Source organism: Oryctolagus cuniculus, chromosome 9 (genome assembly GCF_964237555.1).
Source record: "Oryctolagus cuniculus chromosome 9, mOryCun1.1, whole genome shotgun sequence".
NCBI classification, from domain to species: domain Eukaryota; kingdom Metazoa; phylum Chordata; class Mammalia; order Lagomorpha; family Leporidae; genus Oryctolagus; species Oryctolagus cuniculus.
This window is the reverse complement of record NC_091440.1, coordinates 38,902,919-38,929,681: the sequence shown is the minus strand read 5'-3', so window position 1 is coordinate 38,929,681 and position 26,763 is coordinate 38,902,919. Positions and strand designations below refer to the sequence as shown.

Here is a 26,763-nt window from a genome sequence, read left to right as displayed (position 1 = left end):
CCACTCACCATGCTAAGAAGCCTGAAAGAGCCTGCCAGAGCCATAGTACTCAGCTGGCAGCTAATCCAAACCACCAGACAGAGAAGGAAACCACATCAGCCTCACCAGCCACATTCTAGATACCAGGTAACTGTAGGCAGATGAATGAATCCAGGCAAGAACAGTATGAAAACTGCCTGGCCAAACTCATCCTAAATAAATAGTAGCTATTTTATTTTATTTTATTTTTTATTTTTTTGACAGGCAGAGTGGACAGTGAGAGAGAGAGACAGAGAGAAAGGTCTTCCTTTGCTGTTGGTTTACCCTCCAATGGCCGCCGCGGCCGGCACACCGCGCTGATCCGATGGCAGGAGCCAGGTACTTATCCTGGTCTCCCATGGGGTGCAGGGCCCAAGCACTTGGGCCATCCTCTACTGCACTCCCTGGCCACAGCAGAGAGCTGGCCTGGAAGAGGGGCAACCGGGACAGAACCGGCGCCCCGACCGGGACTAGAACCCGGTGTGTTGGCACCGCAAGGCGGAGGATTAGCCTAGTGAGCTGCGGTGCTGGCACTATATTATTTTTAAAAGATGTTTTGCATATTTTTAAAATTTTTTTTACTTATGACAGGCAGACAGAACAGACAAAGCAAGAGCTCCCTTCCTTCCTCAGATACCAGCACCTACTGGGGGTTTAGGGGATGCTGAAGTTGGCAGCTGGGAATTCCCATGTAAGTGGCAGGACTCCAACTACTTAAGTCATCAGTGCTGCTTCCCAGGGTCCACATTAGCAGTATGTTGGAGTCAGGAACTGGAGGTAGGTATTGAACCCAGATACTCCTATATGGTTTGCAGGAGCCTTAAGCACTAGGTCAAATGCTGGCCACCCTGGTTGCTATTTTAAGCTACTAAATTTTGAGCTGGCTTGTAAAGCATTGGTACATAATCAATGCACAACATTACTTTCCCAGCTCCTTCCAGAGATTCTATAGCACTGATGTGAACCAACTGCTGCTATGGCTACGGTCAGCCTAGCCCACTCATCTCTATTCTCCTCTCAAGAGACAATCTGGCCTTTACTGAAATACATCTGAGTGGAATATTAATATTGAGAAGGAAAATAAAAGCTCCACACTGCAGTCTACATTGCTTTTCAATTCAAAATATGCCAGATGAATTTACGGGGTTTTGACTTCAGTGGTCTCTTCTGTGTCTCTTTGCTGATGCTCCAGTAGGGATTTCCTATGCAAAGGGACCACTGGGTTGGTGTTACTGCCCAGGCAAGAAAAGCTCCTCTACTCCTTCTCTTGGGCTCATATTTAAAGGAGGCCCATAAGGGTGCACTCTTGCAAGTATGTGCTCAGCAAAGCACTACGTCATATCTAGCTCTCTTCAACTCACCTGAGACATTTCAAGTTTCCTGTTGTCTCCGGCCCCTCCCTCCCAAATACAGAGACCTGACTCAGACACAGCAGCACTCACAGTCTTTCACACCTCCACCCCACTCCACCTCAGCCTAGGCACTGTCAAATGATGAGATGTCTATTCCACTGGTCTTCAAGGAAGGCAAGTTTTCCCAGAAGTCACTGTATCGAATGTGCATGTACAGCAAACTCTGAACGCGCATTAAGACACACTAACATTTCTTAAGAGGACTGCCCTCCAGAAGGAGATACTGAATCCTTTCAAGGCTGCAGGGGAGGGGCCCTGGCAGATGGAAGGGGAATGAGGCAGCTGGGGAGGCCCCGGCCAGGCTCCCATCCCTCCCTCCTTCAGCCACGGACAGACTCCCTCTATCTGCAGATGCCCTCATTGTTGGTCCTGCCAAGGCTGGAATACGTCCTAGTTAGAGAAACCCTGGCTTTTCAGAGAACTGCTGCATTAAGATAGGAAGAAGAGCAATGGAGGAAATGGGGGCTGGGGCTGGGGCTGGGCTGGGGCTGAGCTGGGGAGATGGGAAAATTCAATGTTTGGAGAAGATCATGCAGGGAAAAAAACCTAAGGGGAAAATTCACAATAGCATGGTCAGTAGAGTCCTCTCCCAACACATTCTGTGTAGTAACTGTTCCAAAAACGGCATGGGAGGGGGGAGGGAGAATGTCACAGAGCTTCTGGGGGTTAAAAACACAGCTCTGGCCTCAAAGAATGTGACTTCAAGCTCTGTCGCTTCCAACCTTCTGACCCTGGACAACTGGTTTCACGCAGCTAATCCTCGGTTTCTTGCCCTACCATTGCTGTTATGAGGAATAAAGACGACAACAGATGCAAAGCATTTATTTCCTAAGCTGGTACTTAGTCGTCAACCATCATTCTATGTTTTTTAAAGTTTTTTTTTCTTTTTTAAACATTTTTATTTAAGGTATTCAAATTTCATGGATTTCATATACACAGATTCAGGAGTGGAGTGATACTTCCCACCCTTCCCTCCCTCCTGCCTGTGTTCCTACCCTTCAAGCATTCTATTTGACTCGCTACATTTACTGCTTTTCAACCATACCCTATGGAATAGTATGTCTGAGGCTCTCACCAACTCTTGGAATACTCAAATTAGGCAGCTTTGTTTGTATACACACCTAAGCTGACAGTGACTTACAGACGCAGATCACACAATGGCCACAGTATAAAAACTGTAATATCTGTTGATCCAAACATTCATTTGTATATTCAGTCAACACATATTCACTGGACACCTACGAGGGTCCAAATACTCTTTTGGGTGCTGGTTAAAGAGGAGTGGACAAGGCGGATTAAAATCCCTGCTTCCATTTCAGGGGGAGACAGAGAGTAAACAAGTACATCAGAAAACATACACTATGTTCTATGGTAAGTGCCACAGAACGAAAGGCAGCGGGGAAGCTGACGGGCTCCCGAGAGGCAGGTGGGCAATCTCTGAGATGGTAGCCAGGAAAAAACTCAAGGAGAAAAGGATGTGAAGGAGCTGAGAAGGGCTTGCTGAATGGGTTTGTTCTTGTTTGTGTTTGCGATGGAGGGGCATTCCAAGCAGAGTGCACAGGCTCTGGGGTAAGGGAGGGGAGGTGCGTGTTTTCCATGCCTGGTGACAAGCTTGAGGCTGGAGTCAACCAAGGAGAAAGGCGTGGATGAGGACAAAGAGGGAAGAGGGTGTGCAGAGGACAGAGGGCCTTTGGAGGCCTGAGTGCCGCTCTGGGTAAGAAGGGAAGCCACTGGGAGGGTACTGGGCAGAAGATGGACACGATTCCATTGTGTCACTTGTTAGGCTCTCCTGGCTCTATGAGCCTGGAGCACAGAGGCATCCAGCGCGAGACAGACATGTGGGCATCTTCAGACACAGTCATCTCACTGTTTTCTAAAATCCACACGGCCGTTTTTCTCTTTGGTAACCTTGCGCTGGCCATGCACATAGCAGTCAGTTAATTCCCAGGATTTTATTACATGCCTTGCCTACTTGTGCAACTGATATTCTGAACTCATGTGGCTTCAGACTGTCAGTCGTTCAAATACGTGGCTTATTTTTGTAGCATACCAAGACATTAGATGAGAGAAGCATTCACAAGTAAGTAAAGCCTGAATCAAGTAAGGTGAGCTGCAAGATTAGAATCGGCACCCCTGGGTCCCACTGTACTTACTGATGTTCCAACTATGCCCTGCTTCCTGTTTCCTGTACATTTGCTTCTGCTAATCAGACTTCCTGCCCCTACAGAGCAACAACTGTGCCTGTCCACAAAACTCCAATCTTGGGATTGTCATTACTGTGCAGATACTATATGCCATTTTTTCATCTCTTCCCCAATTCCTATCTACATACTCAAAAATGTAATGACTTCTGTCTACCATGATATTTAAAAAAAACCCTTATCATTCTTTTATAAATCTCAAGTGCAAGGCCAATTCTCAGTCATAAGCTGTTAGATGTCTCCATAGCTTTCAGGACTGTTAGTGGGTTATCACTCTTCATTTTCATTTCCAGCTTCTTAAAATCCTCTGCTGGCTTCAGGAAATGGGCAAACTAAGGCCCATGGGCCTTCCCACCTGCTTTGCTAAACAAAGTTTCATTCAGCCTTCTTCATTTATTTCCTATCTGGCTGCTTTAGTGCTATAACAGCAAGATTGAATAGCTGTCACTAAAATCCTGTGGCTTACCATAAAAATATTTCTGGCCCTTTAGAGAAGGCATTTGCTGATCCTGTTACCCAGCACTGATCGTTCTTGCGTCTCCTCTCTTCTCTTTCTGCACACCCTTAAATGCTGGTTCCCCTTCAGTTTTCACAGCCTGCCCTTCTCTTTTTGCATCTCTGCCTGTGGGCTTCTCAGCACGCACACACATCTCCATCCTTCCAGTGTCTATCTCAGAGGGCACGAGCACCAAATCCACGCTCAGAGCTCTCACTTCTCCCAAATCCCAGTCTCCCATTTCCCGTATCCAACTGAGGATGAGTCAGTCCACTTGCCTGTTTTAAAAAAAGAATCATTTCACACTCAAGTCCTGCTCTTTCTCCTGGATTCCGAGTTTCAATGGATGGATCCACATTTCCCTGGCCTCCCATGTTCCAAACTCTCATCCACTTCGTTTGTCTCTGTTGTTAAACCAACTGGTAATTGTTCTTGCTTTCACTCCAAAATTTCTCTGAACTCCTTTCCTTTCTTTTCCCACTGCCTGCACTGAAATTCCACCAAGTCCTACGACATCTATTTATTCCTTAAGGCCATATTTCCAGTACCTGGATGAATGCAGGCATTTCCTTAAAATATCACTTGCTTTGCATCCTTGGATGTTTCTCAGCAAACTAACATGTAAGTTACAACAGCCCTTCCACAGTCATTCTACAATTTAACATTCTACATTGTTAGGAGTCTTATGTCCAAACCCCCTTCATCCAGCCTTATTACCCATTCCATTGCACACGTAAGCTGCTGAATAAAAAATTTACCATTACTATGTCATGATTCCTTTTGAAAGAAACTTTCATTTTCAAACCAACTGCAATATAGAGTTTTTTAAAAAAAAAAAAACTCAAACTTTGTATTTTTAGGGCATTTTTACGCTTTCCATTTGGAATTACAGTTAAGCACCTTCTTAGTTTATATCCCCAATTTTCTGTCTACTCTTTGAGGTGAGAGACCATGTCAATTATCTGCTCCTGTCCACATTAAAATGTAATCTTTACTGATGAAGACGGCGATTATAAATGCAGAGCTCTGGTTAAAATGCTCCCAATAGTTCCCAGTTGGCAGAGGTTCTGTAATGTAACGATGAAAGCACCTAGTTCACATTTTAGTTTAAAAATGCATTTGGACCTATATTTTAATATTAACATGTGAGGAGAAAGTCCCAATCATTAAATTTCTCTTACACTATGAATCTCAGATAATTATACCTTTTATTTAAACAGGCCACAGATCACACAGGACTGGAAATGTATATAGTCTTTTCAGCTAATTTATATTTAACATTTATATTTAACATTTCCCTTCAGGAAATCACTTAAAGCTCTTCCACATACCTCTCATTTCTATCGCATGGGTTCATGCTTGGAAACTTAAAAATTAGTGTTTGTTGAGATTCTTAAAATAGCTACAAGGAGCTCATTTTTCTTTTTTGAAAATATTTCTTTGAAAGGCAAAGTGACAGAGAGAGAGGGAGAGACAAATAGAGAGAAAAAGAGATCTTCCATTTGCTGGTTCACTCCTCAAATGACTATAACAGCCTGGGATGGTTCAGGCCAAAGTCAGGTTTCTAGAACTCCACCTGCATCTCCCCACGTGAGTGGCAGGGGCCCAAGCACTTGGGCCAGCTTCTACTGCCTTCCCAGGCACATTAGCAGGGAGCTGGATCCAAAGCAGAGCAGTCAGGATTTAGGATGCGAATGGGCGCTAATGTGGGAGATGGGTATCATAGGTGGCAGCAGCTTAATTTGCTGTGCCACAATGTCGGCCCCTGGTCATTTTCCTAAACAGTCACTGCTAAAACTATTTTTCTTGTTTGAAAAAGCAAATGAATAGAGATTCACAATCATCTTGTGTTTCCTGGTAGTATATGATGGAGTGACTTTCAAAAGGGCCTATTTTGCCCCGTTGGTAAGTGTGGGTCTCCACTCTGCCTGGTAACCTTGCAGAGCAGCGCCAAGCCCTTGGGCTCCTAGGGTAGCACCAGTGGTGCTCATCACCTCTCCCTTTGATCAACTCATTTCAAGTGCACCAGATCCAAGCCAAGCAGCTCCGGCTGATTTATTCAACACTGAATCCACGTGTGGCAGGGAAGATTCAAAACGCTGGGTACTAAGGTCACTGGTGAGTTCATATGGGCAAGAAGGCAGCCACCAACCTGATTTCCATCTGTAGTGCTCGGGAGAAGGAGAGTCGAGGCCTGCATCTATGGCCATTTTACCCACTTCTCTTACTTTGCTTACGTGGTCTTTTTGTTCCAGCCTTGTTTTCGGGTTTGTGGACTGGGTAAAACGGACTCGTTTAAGACAAAGAGGAAGATCCATTGAAGAAGCTTAAGTACCAATAAATTGTGGCCCTCCCTCACCATAGAAACCTTAGGAATAAGAAACACTTAAACATCTATTTTGCATGCAGTTGTGCCTCTGCACCAGCTATTCTATGTACCAGAGTGGCTATGGAGATGCCTTATGAAGGAGAGGGTCTCTGCTAGGTTAAAAGTAAAAAGGGTTAAAAAGTAATGACTCGGCCGGCGCCGCGGCTCACTAGGCTAATCTTCCACCTTGCGGCGCCGGCACACCGGGTTCTAGTCCCTGTTGGGGCGCCAGATTCTGTCCCGGTTGCCCCTCTTCCAGGCCAGCTCTCTGCTGTGGCCAGGGAGTGCAGTGGTGGATGGCCCAAGTGCTTGGGCCCTGCACCCCATGGGAGACCAGGATAAGTACCTGGCTCCTGCCTTTGGATCAGCGTGGTGTGCCGGCCGCGGCAGCCATTGGAGGGTGAACCAAGGGCAAAAGAAGACCTTTCTCTCTGTCTCTGTCTCTCTCACTGTCCACTCTGCCTGCCAAAAAAAAAAAAAAAGTAATGACTCAATTCGTCCTCTTAGAATACAGACCCTTCCCATTGTTGTGGAGGGATTCTAAGACCAAAAAAATCCTCAAATTTGGGAGGGCCCCTGGCCATCACCATAGCTTTGTTGTCTTGGTTATTCCTCGCTATTTTCACTTATCACCACTTCTTCAAACCCTCGCCTGTTTTGGTTTGAGGCACAGGCACGTTTGTCCCCACACCTGCATCACATACTGCATTAAGAGTTAAATATTTCTGGTGCACAGCCTCACATCACACTTTTAAAGTTTTTTATGCAAGTTTTCTTTTCCATGTGATGAATAAACACACACAGGAGGTTTTCCACTCAACATTCTGCAAGAGCTGTTATGTGGGCCACAGGCAAACACAAAGCTCCATTGAGTTGAGTTCTACAGGTGAAAGCCTTCCTCAAAAATGGACTCCCAGTGTATGGGAGCCTAACTTGTAACTTAAAAATACAGGAACTACAGGACACAAGTAAAAAGCAGGTAATTTAGATGTTGTACCTGTGAGTGCCTGTGGTGTTGAAAGTAGTGGAATATAATTCTTCTTTAAAAGAGCAAAAGTAAATGCTAACTATTCCCTTTCCCCTGCACTGTATGGGTCTGTCCTGTCCTGGGGTGAATAACTGCTCAAAAATGACCGGAAATAGCTTTGGGACAAAAAAAAATGCAAGTACTATAGAATTTCCCTCTGTTTCAATCTTAGTCCAATAATGTGTTTATGCCATCTTCCTTTGATGAAAATCCCAAAAGCCTGTAAAATTGGATTGAAGGTGCTTCCCATATGAATTCTGTTTCATAAGCATTTAAAAGAAAGGACACAGGCAGGTATTTGGCCTGGTGGTTAAAATGCCAGTAAAGAAGTTATGTCTCTTTAGGATTGCTGGGTTCCATACCCAGCTCTGGCTTTCAATTCCAGTTTCTCACTAATGCAGACTATGGAAAGCAGCATATGATGGCTCAAGTAGTTGGGTTCCTGCCACTTATGTGGAAGACCTGGACTGAGTTCCTGGCTGTGGGCCAGCCAAGTCCTAGCTGGTATAGGCATTTGGGAAGTATTCCAGCAAATGGGAGCTCTTTCTGTCTGCCACCCTGTCTCTCAAATAAATAGGATGGTCCTGTTAGTTTCCGTCAGTCTAAAAGAAATATGTAGTCTGTGTTTTGAGGTTTTTCTGCTGCTGTTGTTAAAGACATTATCTCCATACTTTGCTAGAAAAAAAAAAACGCTTGATATAATAAAGTATCTAGTCTGAGAAAGCTGGTGAAATTCTAACTCTCTATGTAAGGAGCTATGACTCCCATGGGATTCAGGTACTGCTTTTGGGATTGGCCAGCACCCTTCCTTAAGTCCAGGACTGGCCCAGTCTCAATCATTGTGGTTATCTGGGAAGTGAACCAGCAGATGGAAGATTCTCTCTCTCTAACTCTGCCTTTCAAATAAACAATTTTTTAAACTAGAAATTAAAGGCATACTTTTAAAATTCTTAAATTCTGACAGTTCAGATATGATTTAGCTTTGACAAATGAATCAGGGAGCAATAAAGAAGACAAATCTGCACTATTTGTTTAATGCTTTTCTCATTGAAATGTTACAATGCAGGGAATAAATTCTGAAAAAGCTGATAACAGATCAACTGCTTAGTTTATACAATCTGTAAGTCTCCAAGTAGCATCACTGTCTATGACTATATATATATCTATATCTGTCCACATATCTATGTTCCTACATGTGTGAGCATTTACATAGGCATGCAAAAACAAGGGATAGCACCAAGTTCTTCTCTGAGCATGTCCTAACACACTCATGTATCATCCTTAACCTTACAACTATGTAAGATCACTCTAAATAGACTGAATGAATTTTGTTCAGTAGTGATTGGCTGAATTACTGGCCACCATTATCAATGATATGGCTGATATTCCTCATGTCTTTCTGGATAAGGGTATGGTATAAATAAATAATCTTAACAAAAAGAATTTGGGTCTGCGATGGCTCACACTTGCTATTGTTATGGATGACGTATTCCTCAATACTTACTATAACTATAAACAAACTGAAGGGCCAGCCTGCAGCATAGCAGGTAAAGCTGCCACATCCCATATGGGTGTTGGTTCAGGTTCCGGTTGCTCCACTTCTGATTCAGCTCTTTGCTATGGTCTGGGAAAGAAGAAGATGGCCAAGGTCCTTGGGGCCCTGTACCCATGTGGGAGACCTGGAAGAAGCTCCTGGCTCAGGATTGGCACAGCTCCAGCCATTGTGGCCAGTTGGGGAGTAAACCAGCAGATGGAAGACTTCTCTCGCTCTCTCTCTGCCTCTGCCCCTTGGTAACTATTTCAAATAAATAAATAAATCTTTTAAAAAAAATAGCTATAAACACTGAGCACAGCACTGCAACAGTTATCAACCATTGGATTAATAAGTAGAAGAAGTCAGCATTTTCCATTTATGTCAGATCACATAAAATTATACAGTGAAAAAACTCATGTAACTTACAGTTAAAAGGGGGTTTACTTTTAAGTATGAGGAGTTTATTATGATGATTAACATTAAAAATGATCAGAATTGGCCAAGGAAGGAAAGAAACAGGCCTATTAATAGTCATACTGGTTACATGGAGGATAATGAGACAATAAAACACATAATTGGAAGTTATACTACCTTGATTACTGACGATTATACCAATGGGCAAAATAACACCGCCAAGGAGTGCATCACCAGTTAGCATGCATTTGCTAGATGACAAATGCATTATGTTCCATTGTAACCAGGACTCAGAGAATGCAGAAAATCTACCTCATATTTTGCACCAAAACATTTTGGACAGCATACAAGGTATATTACTCTTTGATAAAGTTAATAATTAGTAAGACAGCTATACAAAAACATAGAAAAGACACTATATGAGACTCTGAAGAGAAAACAAACAAACAAACAAAAAAAACAAAAAAAAACAAAAACAAAACCACAAACCTGGAAAATGTCAAACCTTACTATGAAGCTATTTTCCATAACCAAACACAAATTTTATGGAATTTACTTTGCAATTTTGATGAAGGCATTTCTGAACATCTGCTATATAAGCCAGGATAGTTCTAAAATGTTATAATGATTATTAGCTATTGGCTAGTGCTCAGAATTTTATTGAACTCATTAATCTAAGAAAATAAATATAATTATAACAGTAATAACAAATGTTGGCTGTATTTTTCTTTTGCGGTTTTCCCTCGTGTTTTTTTTTTTTTTTCCAGAAAATAACCACTATCAGAACAAGGCAAGCCAGAACAGGCACATGTGTGTTGTCTGTCTCTTTATAACCAATTCCTTGCTCCAAAGAGCTCCAGGCAGGGAGCAGATAAGTCTAAAAATGACACACATGTCGATCTCTGAAACTCAGTGAACCACATTTTGACAAAATTTCCCTACACCTAGAAATGTTAACCTACAGCTTGGGGCTGTTGCTTTCCATGCTGCAAGATGCAAGAGAGATGAAAACACGTAATTCAGTACTATTGAGTCAATGCTTAACAATACGGGATTATTCCATGCAATTCATATAGACACACACTGTATTTTAAATATAGCTATACATGTTTAATATATCATGAATCTTAAAGCTTTAAAAATAAGTGATTTAAAAATATAATGCTAGCTAGTTTGAGGAAACACAGAGTTTGGGATATTTAATACTGACAAATTCTCGAGGTAATTAAGGCATACTTTTTTTTGGAATCAAGCCTAAGTATGGCAAAATGGCTTTGGAGTAGTTTTAAAATTCAGTTTAATTCAAGGCTTTGCCACTTTTAAGCTGTGGCCTTTCTCAGTAGAGGAACTTCCATGAATCTCAACTTTTTCATCTATAACAGGTAATCAGTGGCACCTATATGCTGTTATTATAGGGCTTAAAGATAACATATGCAAAGCACAAAGAATATACAGGCATTTAATGCAGGCTACTTATTGTTACATGATTTTAATAAATATCTTTTTAAGATTTATTACATACTTTGCTACCATTTTCAAATAGACTGACAATAATTTAACCTTTCTTTCATTACTAATGGTCATTATTTCCATAGCAATTATTACACTGTAATAAAGTCTTACCTCCAAGGACTAAAGAGCTATTTAAGCCTATTTGCTCCCATCCAGAAAGACCTTGTAATTATTCAAGTTAATTCTGAGATCTTCTTTGGCTGCCACTTTCTGCCCTTGGTGTCCCTTTAGACAAAGGAAGTTTCCTAATTTGGGCAGGGCACCATGATATGAGAATCCCAGGGAGTATCAGGCAAATGTAGACTGGCAGTGCAAAGTCAGTGGATCTGTTTTCTTTTAGTAAATAAGACTACAGAACAAAAAGTACTTCAAAATCTTTGTGACCATTGGAAATACATAAAAATCTATGGCAAAAATATTTTTAGTGAGCTGAATTAGACAAATACAGACTGAGAAATATTCCTTTCTCCTGTTTTTCCTTTCCCATTTTTATTTGTATTTTCTGAGCCTAGCCACAAAACCATATGCATGAAGAACCTAACAGATTCAGAAAGGCGGGGGATCTCGGGCTCTTTCCTGTAGGTAATTTACGGTACACATCAGGCACGCAACACACATTTCATATCAAATGCAATGTGCACCTGAGAAGACACCACACTCCGCATTTCAGTAAAGCGACACATTCTTCTTTCTCGCTGTACCCTTCATTCTCTGCCCTCACTGGTCACTCTTTTCCTGATCTGGAACCCTCTTCCTCACTCTGGAAGCAAAACCTTATGATTTGTCAACTTCTATCTTAAGTGCTACCTGGTGTACCTTCATGATAACGTGTGGCTTCCTCCAGAGCCTAGTTCATGCTCCCCAGAGATTCACAGCCTGGGGCTCCAGAAGGCCTCCTCTGTTTAAAGATCTGGGTGTTTATAGAGGATGGACTTAAAACATGACTTCTGACAAAGGCCACACTGGAGAGGATTACAGGAGCCCTTGGATTTAGCATAGAACAGACAAAATGCAATGGAGAAATGGATAATTCCTTCTAAACATGGAAGATTTAAAACAACTCAGACAAAGCTACTTTAGATTTGTGCATGAGTTTACTTTATACACCTTTAAGGTTAGATATCTGAGGTTGGAAACCCTACTTTCCTTTTATGGATGCAATGAATGCCACCCCCCCCATGGCAAATACATCATTTACCCTTTCTATTCAACCGCATTGTGCAAATGAAAGCAGCACTTTCTCTTTCAGGTTTGTTACGTGAAATTTATGCTTTTAAAATACATTGCAAACACCAAAAACTGATTGTACTCTTATCAGCTTTTAAATCAAAACAGGCTGCTATCTGGTAAGGACAGGAGAACTGGTCGATTTATTTCATAAAACTTTATGTACAAAGAGACGGTGTCTATGAACTTAATGGAGAGAATATAGAGTCTGGAGGGGTAATCTTTATTGCAATTTATAGTGGGATTATCCATACTCCACAGTTTTCAGATTTTATGGCACTGTGATGCCGACACAGTTAACTGCGGTGGGGGTAGGAGGCATAATTTGTTTCATCCTGACTGGGCAATGAATCGGCATTGCTAGTACATAAGAAACCTAGCAGATTCTATTAATTGCCTGGGTCCAATCAAAGCCATTACTTGTCCAACATGCACAGGTAAAATATTTTGCCTGAGATTAAAAGAATAAATAAGAACTAAAAATTTCACATAGTAATATCTTTCCAGTAAGTCTATATGGAAGGGGCCAATGCTGTGGTGTAGTAGGTTAAGCCTCTGCCTGCAGTGCAGCCATCCTATATGGGCGTCAGTTCGTGTCCCAGCTGCTCCTCTTCTGATCCAGCTCTCTGCTATATCCTGGGAAAGCAGCGGAAGGTGGCCCAAGTGCTTGGACCCCTGCACCTGCATGGGAGACCTGGAAGAAGCTCCTGGCTCCTGGCTTCAGATTGGCCCAGTTTTGGCCATTACAGCCCTTTGGGGAGTCAATCAACAGATGAAGGACCTTTCTGTCTCTCCCTCTCCCTGTAACTCTACCCCTCAAAAAAATAAATACAATCTCTAAAACAAAATATAGTCTATAGTCCATTATACTTCTTTTTTTTAAAACTGTTGACCGTGAGTTACTAATTGATGTTAAGGTTCACCAAGTGGAAATAATGCACAATTCAACATGGCCGCAGCGTTTTGCTACCTGAGGCTGGCTTTTAAGAAGTTGTTTCCAAAACTGCCACGGCTGGGAATGGGGGATATCCCTGTCATATAAATGGTCCATACACCATTTGTTGGACAAATGAACTGATTATTAGATGGAATAAAAGATGGTAAAGCCACCTGGTCACAAAAAGCAGTTGGCCATAAGAATATTTCTCACCCACGGGAGTTCAACTCCAGAAACAGTTAAGACCTAAATCATTTCACACATCTATAATGTGCCAACAAACACCCTTCTCTAACATCAATTACTATGAAGTAAAACAAACTTGGGAAATGACAGAAATGATATTCAGTCAAGGACACCAGGGAACTACAGAAAATGGCAAGAGCAGTGAGGCTCTGAGGATGCTTCCAATCATTTCTGTAAACACAAATTTTTATTTTGCATAAAGCACTGTGTGTGAAAGAGAGAGAGAGAGAGAGAGAGAGAGAGAGAGAGAGGAGGGAGGCAGGGAGGGAGGGAGAGAGAGAAATGCCTTATATTTGGGCATGTACCTTCCCAGAAAAGAAGGTATCTGAACCAGCTCTTTGTCAGAGAAAGAAAAGGCTGCCTTTTTGTTTCTACATGCCCAAAGGTCATGTCACCATAATAAATCGTGCTCATGTTTGGGACCTCAGACATATTTGGTGGCATGGCAACAGACTGGTGGAGGGGTAGCAGGAGCCAAATTGTGATGATGTAAGGAGCATCTTGCTGTTTATTACTTTATATTGTGGTGTCTTCTAGGTTACACGATGGAAGATTCCTCTTATAAAGAGCATTTAGAACTACAGAGCGATGCTAGTCATCGCATTTGTAAGCATCTCACATGAAACACTGTACCTATGGTAGGCTACAGAAACTCATCTCTTCATCCATCTCTTTATCTGGAAAATATTTATGATGGATTTACTCATGTCAAGTAAAACACTGGGAAAATAGAAGCTAATGGGGCTTATATGGTATGTGTGTGGAGCTTAAGTTTTAGTGAAGGATTTTGGGAGACCCTCTCATATATTTCATCCTAGGAATAAGTTTTTATAACAATAAAAACCACATTACATAACCAGGTACAAATATCAGTAGAGGAGCTTATTCTTATTATCAGCCAACCATTCCTGCTGGATCTTTCTCTCCCCAGGAAAATAAGAAACTCACGGACCACAGGGCTATCTTTTAAATTCCATTTTACTGAATTCCTAAGCCCCATGCTATTGGGAAGGCAGTTAGTGGTATATTTTCCATGGGTATTCTCAGTTCACCCAGTTTTATCAAAATCTCCAGGGCCACTGTTGTGGTGTAGTGGGTTAAGCCATCGCCTGTAACACCAGCAACCTATATGAGCACCAGTTAGAGTCCTGGCTTGTTTCACTTCTAATTCTGCTCTCTGCTAATTCACCAGGGAGGGCAGAGGAAGATGGCACCCTGACACCCAAGTGGAAGACTCAGATGGAGGTCCAGGCTTCTTTCTGTCTTTGGCTTTGCGCAGCCTTGGCTGTTGTAGCCATTTGGGGACTGAACCAGCGGAAGGAAGGTTCTCTCTCTCTCTCTCTCCCCCTATTCCCTCACTTTCTCTGTATCACTGTATTTCTGTTAAAATAAATAGGCTAAATGTTTAAAAACAAACAAAAAAAAACCCTTAATCTGTCATTCTGAATTCCTGTTGATCCAAGATATCACTATTTTAATTTTACTTTTTCTACACAACATTGCAGGACACTGGTTTCCTTTCTCGGTGGGTTGAACTCTTAGAAAAACTTGCAAATAGCACACCAGTTGGCATACATATACTTCCATTTAGCCAACAGTTTGAAAAAACAAAAGAGCTAAGCAGACATTCAAGGGAAGTAACACTTTATTGCTACTACACAGTCAACACACAGAGGTACAGAATGGAAAATGGGATGAGTGAGCAGAAGTTAGGCATTTTCTTTCTGACCCAAATTAAACATAGTCTTCAAAAAAAGAAGTATGTGACATAATAAAACTCTACAAGCAAAGTAGATAAATGCGGCTTTGAGTTTTACTTAAAAGGGACAAATTTACTGCATCCCCATATAGACCTAAGTTGCTTGGAAAACTGATTATAGAGTTCCCCTGAGTCTTTCAGTTCATACTGTTCTAAAATTCTACCACGAGATGGCAGTACAAAGACTGTCATTTTCTATACAGCCCTCAGTTCCACAATACAGGACTTTCAGGGCAGGTTATCTGGTTAGTCATGGGAGAGAGAGAAAAAAAAATCAAAAACCCAGAAAAAGGTTAAAAATGGTAAAGGGTAGAATGAAATCGAAAATGACAACTGAAAAAAGAGAGGGAAATGCAAGGAAGACAGGGAGTGTGGTGAGTACTTTGAGAGGGAGGTGCAGAAACGGGGTAGGGAGTATGGTGCAGTAGGTGACTCCACCAGGCGGGACACCTGCATCCCCTCTCAGAGAGCCAGTTTGTGCCTCCACTGCTCTGCTTCTGATCCAGCTCCCTGATAATGTGCCTGAGAAGGCAACGGCTGATAGCCCAAGTGTTGGGCCCTGAACACTCATGTGGGAGACCCACATGGGAGCTCTGGGTGCCTTGCCTAACCCTAGCTTTCGCAGCCATTAGAGGAGTGAATCAGCAGATTGAAGATTCTCTCTCTCTGACTTTTAAATAAATAAATAGCCGGCACCGCGGCTCACTAGGCTAATCCTCCGCCTAGCGGCGCCGGCACACCGGGTTCTAGTCCCGGTCGGGGCGCCGGATTCTGTCCCGCTTGCCCCTCTTCCAGTCCAGCTCTCTGCTGTGGCCAGGGAGTGCAGTGGAGGATGGCCCAGGTGCTTGGGCCCTGCACCCCATGGGAGACCAGGAAAAGCACCTGGCTCCTGCCATCGGATCAGTGCGGTGCGCCGGCTGCAGCACGCCGGCCGCGGTGGCCATTGGAGGGTGAACCAACGGCAAAGGAAGACCTTTCTCTCTGTCTCTCTCTCTCTCTCTCTCACTGTCCACTCTGCCTGTAAATAAATAAATAAATAAATAAATAAATAAAGGATTATAAAAGAAAGAAGAGGTGAAGAGAAAGGGGGCTGAACTAAAAGTGTTCCAGCAGGATCTCTTCCAAATTTCTAGACAGGAAACACAGTAAGAAATATTTTAGCATGGCCCAGTAAACACACACACACACACACACACACACACACACACACATTTTACAAGTACGTAAACAGGTGGGTCAATGAATAAAAGTTTCATGAAATACTTATTTGGGTGATATTCTCAAGATGTTTCTTAATCTACTTCATTCTACAGTCCATTTTTTTTTTCTTTAAAACCATTTGTTGGACATTGAATTGATTATTAGATGCAATAAAAGATGGTAAAACCATCAGGTCACAAAAAGCAGTTGGCCAATGGTCAAAATAGCATTTCTCTTCACACACAGGTAGGTGGCTGAATCAAGAATTGAGTATGTGATTGTTACTCTGTAAATTCCTAGCTCTTCTTCTTTTTTAAAGATTTACTTTATTTATTTGAAGGGAAGTTATGAAGAGAGACAGAGGGACACAGATAGAGAGATCTTCCATCTGATGGTTCATTCCCCAAATGGCCAGGGCTGGGCCAGATCAAAGCCAGGAGCCAGGAATTTCTTCCATATCTCCCACAAGGGTGCAGGGACCCAAGCACTTGGACCATTTTTCACTTCTTTCCCAGGTGCGTTAGCAGGGAGCTGGATCAGAAGTGGAGCAGCCAGAACACAAACATCCATATGAGATGCCAGTGCTGGAGACAGCAGCTTTACCCACTGAACCACTGTACTGCCCCCACTAGTTCTTTTACTGATTAGCTACAAGAACAAATATCAGCTTTTTCCTAAAGAATACAAGGCAGAGTACCAGTCAACCAATTCTCGATTAACAGTGGAAAACAGCATGAAAGAGCTGAGAAAATAATAATATAATTTGGAAAAGCAAAAGAATCATTAAGGGAGAAAAAAATGGAATAGAAACCACAGCCGTAGGGCTGGCGCTGTGGCATAGTAGGCTAAGCCTCTACCTGCAGCATTGGCATCCTATATGGGCGCTGGATCCTGTCCCGGCTGCTTCTCTTCTGATCCAGTTCCCTGTTTATGGCCTGGGAAAGCTGTAGATGATGGTTCAAGGGCTTGGGCCCCTGCAGCCACGTAAGAGATCCAGAAAAAGCTTCTGGCTCCTGGCTCTGGGCTTCGGATCAGCCCAGCTCTGGCCATTGCAGATGTTTGGGGAGTTAACCGGCAGATGGAAGACCTTTCCCTCTGTCTTTTCCTGTCTGTAGCTCTACCTCTCAAATAAATAAAATCTTACCACAGCCACAGAGTTGTAAATTATCAAAAAGCCAATTTAAAATAGTGCTGGTAATGATTCTAAAACCAAGCTTCCCTCTTGGATCTTATATCATTCCTTCTTTATTTGTTCTTAGTAGGTCTTAGAAGCAATTAAGTGTTTATTTGCTAAATATTTTTACAAGTATGTTAGTTGCAATGAGGACAGAAGTTCAATTATCATCCTGACTCCATAAATGCTTCTCAAATGTAAAATAAGAATTCGCTTGCAGCATACCAGTAACTACACAATGTGAAATTAGAAATATTATGTTTAAGAATATTCTACTAGGAGAGGAAAACTTTGCTTTTTTTACAAAATGAAACTATTCACAAAACAGATATTATATATCAAAGCCCAACATGTATTGGTAAGTGGTACTAAATATTACTAGAGACAACTTTTCAGGTGTCATGAAAAATGGATATGAAGACTACACTAGAATACTACATTAATAAAGTAAGACAATTAAGCATAAATTTATATAAACATAAATTAGGTCTTTTATGGTAGGAGAAACCTATCCTCAAAACATAAATGGTATCTGGGTTATTTCATTTAGGACATATTGAAGTCACTGTATAACAGAATGAACACAAAGCACATTTTGTTAACCTCCAGTTTTAGGTACTTCCCATACAAACAGCTTTGTCTCTTGTTTGTATCTGGAGTCCCTTAAGTAATATCTACCTTTGAATGAGATAATATCTACCTCTTAAATCGAAGAGTCCCAGACAGCTACACTTTCTCCTTTTTCTCCCCTCCTCTCTTTGTACTTTCCTTTACTGTAATTTAACTTGGGGTGTTGCGGAGAGTCCAGCAAAGTCACCTATCACTGTCTCTGAAGAGCTTACTTAGTGTTTCTGCTTGTCTTTTGTCCCGGAATAACATAGCCAGCTTCCATCTCCTCTCTGAGTGAGTATTTATCACTAAATCTTTGAACTAACTCAGTCTATCTATGCCAGATGACACGGTGAAATTGACAGATTGTAAGTATTTCAGATAAACAAGGGTTTAAGCAGCCAATTTATTAGTGGAATCCATTCAACCTCTTATGCATGCCCACAAGTAAGGGGAAAAAAAAAAAAACAAAACTGCAAGTAAGTTTCAATTCCATGTTGAAAATCAGGTTAAAAAAGAAAAGACAAATCACCAATGAAGCTGAACAAGATAACACATTATGAACTCTGTTAAAATTCAATTTTTCATAAACATAGCTGCCTGCTTTTCTGTTTAACAAGCTTCTGCCTTTGCTTTGAAATGGTAATAGTGAGACACTTAAGTCTTATCAAAACTGCATTTAAGTAAAATAAACCAAAAAACCCTGCAACATTCCAGACCCACTTCCCAAGAAGCAATGTTAAAAAAAAAAAAAAAAAAAAAAAAAAAAAAAAACCACACACAGAAGTAACTAGATGGTTTGTTGGTAGAGACCAAACCCAGAATTAACATATTAATCTATATTTAGCAGCCAATGACACTTAAAAGTAAATGGAAGAACACAACTACCAAAAGCGGATATGGAGTTCCCTCATTCGGGAAGCAACGACTACTGTACACATAAGAACAGGTCAGCTGCCCAAAACTATTCTGGTCATATGGATAGACGACTCGAGGGTTCCTCTGAACGGTGAATTAAAAGAGGTGACAGTCCTGCATGAGGCAGACAGAAGAAGTGAGTCTGTGCTAGGATTGAGAATATAAAACAAGACAGCAACATCCGGGAGTGGGAAAGCTACCAGCAGAAGAAAACCAGCGAAACAAGGAGGTCTGAAAGGGGAGTTCCAGGGGGGCAAAACTCCACTTGCATTCAGTGGGGCAGGAGTTAGGGTCATAGCTTCCAGCAAGCTGTGCAGCCAATCACTGCAATGACAATATAAATGGCATCAGACTAAAAATATTCTTGTGGCTTCTTCCCGCAGGCTGTTGCTTTTCTCAGCAGCCTACAGGAAGAAAATGGGGTGTGAGAATTTAAATTTGCCCGTGGCCACATCCCTTTGAAACTCCTGAATGAGTGCTATGAAAATGATGTGTATTTCTGGAGGATTCTTCACTATGTGTCTACAGCTAAACGTAATAAGAAAGCAACATGCTTCCAGAGGAGGCGACCAAAGAAACTGCACACCCAAGTGACTTGGTTTCCTACCAGCATCATCGACATGCTCTGGTCACGTAGTTAGGGAAGAAGTACTTTAGATTCAAGGGATCTGATCACTTCTCCTCATCTCTCTTCTTGTCTTAAATCAAGAAAACTAGTCATGTACCTATGACCTATAGCAAGGTCTCTCAAATATGACACTTTTCAATACAAAGTCTTAATGCAATAAATATGTTCTAAACAAGTCTGGGTGACTTGGATACCTGTACTATGTTTGCATGACAGAAAAGATGGCTGGGTAGAAACTGGAGCTGAACTCTTTCCCTGTGTATGATTCTCTTTTATGACTAATTACATGGACATTTGATTGCATTTGGGTGATTAAAGAAAGGACAGTAACAGGGAGGGGCTAATAAAGAATAAAGGGAGACTCTACCTAGACGCCAACAACTGATGACTGGATAATGAAAATGTGGTATGCGTGTGTATGTATGTATGTGTATACATACACACACACACACACACACACACACACTAGAATATTACTCAGCCACAAAAATGAGTGAAGTCCTGAGATACGCAACAAAATGGATAGAACTGGAGATAAATGTGTGCTAAATGAAATAAGCCAGAGCCAGAAAGGCAAACAGCATATTTTCTCTTATTTTTAGAAGTTAAATATAAAGAGCATAAAAATTGTATGGATAATATATCATTTGGTATTTAATAAATATTGTTTCACTGAATCACACCTTGTCAGTGACAATATATCCTTCCTTCCCTACATTATGATCAATGTCATGAATCCCTCAATCTGTGATACTGGTATCTCTGATTTCAAGAATAAACAGTAAAATCGGGTATGTATATAATGTCAACATTTGAAGTGAATGTAGCAAAATGTTAAAAGAATTGTAAAATAAAGAAAACAAAGAGAAATAAGTTAGTGTTAACTGGGGAACAGTAACACCCACCTGGCTGTGACAGGTCTTTCTGAGCCCCGTTTCAAAGCCACTGATCAATATAATCTTGTGTCATTCTGCCCCTCAAGGTGACCTGTTCCTCAGCTACATGGCAAAAGCTAATTTTTAGTTGGATCTTCAGAAACTGGTTATGGCAATGCCATTTAATGTACCTTGAATGTCTAAAATGTAGTATCTATTAATGTGTGAGTGTAAAATTGCCATCACAAGACAAATCTATGTTTTAAATTGTTCTGTACATTCCTCTAGACAATGAGAAATATCTGATCTTTATGGTATTTGTAATTATCAATGGAACTCAATTTTTTTTTTTTTGGACAGGCAGAGTGGACAGTGAGAGAGAGAGACAGAGAGAAAGGTCTTCCTTTGCCGTTGGTTCACCCTCCAATGGCCGCCACAGCCAGTGTACTGCGGCCGGCGCACCGTGCTGATCCGATGGCAGGAGCCAGGTACTTATCCTGGTCTCCCATGGGGTGCAGGGCCCAAGGACTTGGGCCATCCTCCACTGCACTCCCTGGGCACAGCAGAGAGCTGGCCTGGAAGAGGGGCAACAGGGACAGAATCCAGCGCCCCGACCGGGACTAGAACCCGGTGTGCCGGCACCGCAAGGTGGAGGATTAGCCTAGTGAGCCGCAGCGCCGGCCAATGGAACTCAAATTTTGATAACTGCTTTTCATTTTGAATCCTAGATCATTTTGTTGTCTTTGCACTTCCTTAGATTTTTCACTGTATATCTTTTTTATTCCTAACAATTCTGTCAATAATTAATATTGAATTAATTACTGTTGAGATGCAGGTTACTTCCACAGCACAGTAATATACAGTACACAATACAGTAATAAGCAATAATGTGTAATTAAGAATGCTGCACTATTAGTCTTCCTCCCTAAAATTATCCATTTGCATCTCACTCCTAGGTTATTCCTGACAGCACACAAATGTGCTATGCTTTCTCCCTTAGCGCCCTTCCTTGGAGGGTCTAGGAGCCTGCCTCTCTAGCTACCATAGGCTTTCTCTGCAGCCCTTTACCGAAAAACAAACAAACAAACAACAACAACAACAACAAAAAACTACTCCAGAGAGCCAAGTAGACTTTCCATCTCACTTTCCTTACGTGTCATCCAAATAGGAACTCCCTTCATCTTCTGTCCCTCATGCCCACTGCCTGTCACTGCGATCCATGAACTCTACCTCACAAACCCACAGTTCTCGATCTTCACATTATTCAGCGTCTGAGCAGGAGTGGAGTGGATGGACAATCCCCTCCGTGAAATGCACTCGCTACACTTGCATTCTCTTGAACAGTCTTACAGTGACCTCACTGGAACACTGGTCTCAGTACTGCTTACTGGATCCCTCTTCTCTCTCTGACCTCCAAATGCTCAAGTCTTTCATGCCTTCCTTCCCTTCTCTATTTTGGCTCTCTCCCAAGATGATCCTACACATTCCACACTTGCTCTCAGCCAAAAGGCCAAGACGTGATGATCTTATATATTCCATCGCACTAAATAAATACTCCACTTACTCTAATGGGTCATGAACTTATTTTTCCAAACTTGCCTTCTCTTTCCTCTGGAGCCCTAGACTCACTTGCCCAATTTCCATTTCAAGTTCTCCCATCAAATGCTGAAGAGGGACATCAAATTTAGCACGTCCAAAAGGAAATTTCCTTCTCAACTCCACTCTTCCCTTATAAAGAACACCACCATTCACCCATTAATTTAGCCCCAAACCAGAAGTGATCCTAAATTCCCCTTCTTTTCTCACATCTGACATTCAATCCACAAGTTCTCTAGCAGGACTTCACATATATTCCTGATCCACATTCTTTACTGCATGCAGTGGCTCCATATTTGTACAAGGTGAAACACATCATATCACGCTCCTGTTCAAAATTCCAGTTCCAATGCCTTCTCTTCCCATCACATTTCGAACAAAACTCAAAGAGTTTATGATGATCTGGTGCCCACATGAGCCTCTCTGTCCTCATCTCCACCACTCCTCTGCTGTTTACTCCCCCTCTCGTCCCATGGTCTCCTTGTGGTTCCTCCTATCACAGATTATACTCATTCATGCCTAAGGGTCTTTGGACCTGCAGTTCTTTCTAGAACACTCTTCTTCAGGTATTATTAGCATAGCTAACTTTTCAGAGAGGCCTTCCTTGAATAAACCTACAAGTACGTCCCTCTTCTGTTAACTTTCCGTGACTAGATCATGCCCTATTTTTCTTCATGGCATTTACACAATCTGAATGTAAGTTCATAGTGGAGACTTGCTCACATTGGAGCCATGATTACTAGAACTGGGCTTGGCATACAATAAACACGCGTCATAATGGAAGGAAGGAGGATCCTAAACATATCCAATCTTCCATCAAAGCAATGATGAGCCCAAAACAACTTAGCTTGTGATTTGTGGTGACTCTTCTATGGTGTTGGGGACTAAATATTCTGTAAAACTCAGGAACTTCTCCTGGGAAATGTACCACAAACTTCCCCAGTATGGATGACCTCCCTTTATGAGGTCAAATGATCACTTGAGGGGTCTGGTTTATAAATGCAATGTCTCAGGTTAGGCAGTAACAAAACTCTTCTCTACATAGAGAACTCTATACCTCTCAGCACCACTGTATACAGGGTCTAGTTACTGCTACTTGCCCTTTTGTTATCAAGCAGCAAAACTTCTTCCCAACAGATCTTTTCTAATAAGACTCTATTTCCTGTACCTTCCCAAACAGCATTTCATTTTTCTTCATAACATGCATTATATCCAAGGCCCCACTGAGCACTGTGGGTGCTCTGGCATAGACAACCACTTGTTATTATTTTAGACCAATATTCTTCACATATTTGGATGCAGTGAGGTTCTAGCTTCCTTAAGAAGGCATTTTCATATCCCTCTGTTGTTAGTTAAGCATCCTTTGTGGAAGCTAGGCCTCACCAATTCCTCAAACTCTCAAAAGCCCCTACTGAGCATCAAAGTACAAACCCTTCACCTAACCATGTCTAAAAGTACTTCTGTCTCACACATTTTTTTTTCTATTTGCAATCATAATGAAACTCTATCCAATGGCAATTTCCTGGCTCGTCTATGCTTTACTCCAATTCTATCCCATGATTACCCATTTCTTAATTGTTTGAATGAATTCTTTGGTATCTCCAACTAGACTGAAGCCCTGTAGGGTACAAACAGTATCTATTTTGTTCAACACTGTATCCTTGGTATCAGTAAAACACCTATTAATGACAGATGCTCAATAAACACCTGAATGGGAAAATGACTCAAGTCACATGAGACATTAACTTGTTCATGGATGTCCACATTCCCAGTCCTTTCTTTAAAGTCACCCAGAGGGTAATCTATTGCTTTATCAGAAGCCAGCTGTGCTGTACCAACTTCAAAGGTAACTGGCTGGTACAATCATCTAATGAATGAGTTACATCTATAGTTTTATTATTAGTGTTTTGAAAATCCAACTTTCTTATCATATTCTCTTTGGCTCCTCCATATGAGACATACAAGTCTGAGGTTGAACGAGAAATGGCGTCTCCCTTTATCACTCAGCCATTTCCCAGCTGGCCGAGTGCCCAGCTGTATTATGTGCAAAACAAAAACCCGAGGAATTACTGAAATGACCTTTCCTTTATTCATTCTGTGAGGTAGGCAATCCTCCTCCACTAGGCACTTTTATCATCATCTAATTAATCAGTGGAACAATAAAAAACTTTAAAATGCTACAGCACCATTTGTAGACTATGGTGATTAGAAAAACTTAATACAAACTAATAAAAACAGAAAAATGGGATGTTTCCAGGCGATCTCTCATACTAATCTCTCGCTCTTTATAATCTGTTGCATTAACAACTTTGAAAAGTATTTTCATACCAACCTCCTGAGGTAATTTGTTCTTTTAAAAATTCAATCAGTATTTTTTTCCCCCCTCCAACATTCTAGTTTTACAAGAAATAGAAAACAAATGCAAAAGTTACTGCTTCTGGTATCAGCAGGGGGTTTGGTGGGAGACAAAATAATGATCATAAATAACTATAAACATTTATCAATACCTAAACAATGCTAGATGTTTACATATTATGTATCTACCTAATCTTCCCACCACCCTCCAAGGATTGTCTCATTACCCCACTTTATCACTGATAGAAAATGAGGATCAGTGATATTAAATAGCCTTCCCACACCACAGCTGTGAGATCATCAAGATGCTAACTTATACATCTCTGACCACCCCCATCTGATGCTCCTAACAACTATAGCACAATCCAGCAGGTTTATGATTGAATAAACTTTTATTCTTAACATAAAAAAAACTACTGAGTGAAAAGTACTGCATCAAACTAATAAATACACCCATGTAGAGAACCAGTTTCAGCATGAGTCTTCCAGTTCTTCCACAATGACACATTTTCCAGAAGATTAAATTTTAGCAGTATACTTCATGTCATATACTTAAAAATAAGTTGTGCCATAAAATGATGATGGCAAATAAAAGATATATCCTTGGTTTCCTTCATTAGTGAGCCACAACTGCTTAAGAGATCATGAGGAACATAAAAATCTTTCTTAATCAACTTCATAATGAAAGCAATATTCCTTCTTAAGTGGTTTTACACTACGATAAGATTCTATGACGTACACATACACACCTATAATGGAATAACGGCAAGTGTGAAGTTTTGCTACTAGTTAATTCCTAACTGTTCAAAAATTGATAATTGAATGTCTAAATTTTAAAGGGCAAAGAAGTATCTAATTTGGTCTTTAGTTACCGTACTATAGTTCAAATAGATTTGTTCACTTTGATCAGAAGTATTAGCAGTATCAAAGAGGGTTCCGCTTGAGTAAAACCAATGAGAAGTCTCCCTAATCCCTCTTTTCTTCTACCTTTTCACTAGAGGGTGATGAAACTTAGGACTGGCCCTACAGTAGAACGAGAGAAGGGCTGCAGGTAAGCGCAGTGTCCGCATCTCAAGTCTGCAGGCTACAACTCCTCTGTGCTCTGGGCGATAAGATTTTTAACGTGAGTAAGTTGGTAAGGTAAAATTTATTCCTGTGGCATGAAGAACCTACTGTAGATAAAACAATAACTTGTCAGTGGTAGTTGGAAATTGTTTAGTATGCGATTGCAAAAAGTTCTCTAATTTCACAAATAGCATTTCTAGTATCTTGCCTTATTCAAGAATGAAAAAAATCATATTTATTAATATTTTTGAGCAGACAGTGTTTCATGTGTTTGTTGACTGTATTTTAATTATTGGCCTCAGTATTAATATAGTGTCAAAGGAAAAATAATATATGCGAGTCTTAATCCACCTTTATTTCTAGGCTCCAAAGAAAAAATACATACACATATATTCAGTTTCGCAAGGAGTGTGTTAATGAATACGCGATTTTGCATTTCTATAGAAGAGTGGCTTATGCTTCAGACTCATGGGTAGAGAAGAAAAATAAACGGCTTGAGGTTCTTAAAATTTCTTCTCAAAAAAACTGGGAAAAAATATAAGAACTTGGAAGTAGAAAATGACTTCATGATCAGCTATGTAACTATCAAGTTTAATTAAATAACTAAGTATTTTGACAATTATGTGGCAAATTATCTTCCCGCCTTCTAAACCTTAAAAGGGAATATTAGTTTTGTATTTTTGGAGTATTTCCATTTTATGAGTCATCCTGTTATTTGAAATAATTTAGACTTATAAGATTAAAACAACCCAGGAGACGTATTTTTTTTTTTATAGCCAAACACCTAACTTCAGAATTATATTAATGGTATAAGTTACTCAAAAGAAAATGATCAGATGCCAGAAGCTGCAGTCCCTGACTCAGGGCGTTTAAAATTGTTGCCATCCAAATAAGCTCCAGTCTGAGCCAAAAAAGAAAAGCCACGATAATTTGCTTGAAACATTTTTCAAAATGGCTTATATCTATAAGGAGCTGATGCTTTGCACCTCATGAAGCATCAGGCTAACCTGAGATTGTTCTTCCCATCCAAGTATTTGGAAGTAAGCATTACTTTGTAAATTTATATGTCTGAATTTGCATGTTATAAGACTCGACAAATAAAAAATAAACAAAGCATAAATGTGGGGTTAGTTCCCACGAAACCCTGCTCTGCTCAGTAGCTATCAGCTGGCGACCCTGCTACTTATTCTGC

At 41.0% G+C, this 26,763-nt stretch overlaps 1 protein-coding gene across 10 annotated transcripts in view; it reads right to left on the bottom strand.

Annotated features, from left to right (window-relative positions):
* KLF12 (KLF transcription factor 12) overlaps positions 1–26,763 on the bottom strand; it is a 519,070-nt gene that overhangs the window by 152,434 nt on the left and 339,873 nt on the right. The gene's annotated exons all lie outside the window — the stretch shown is intronic.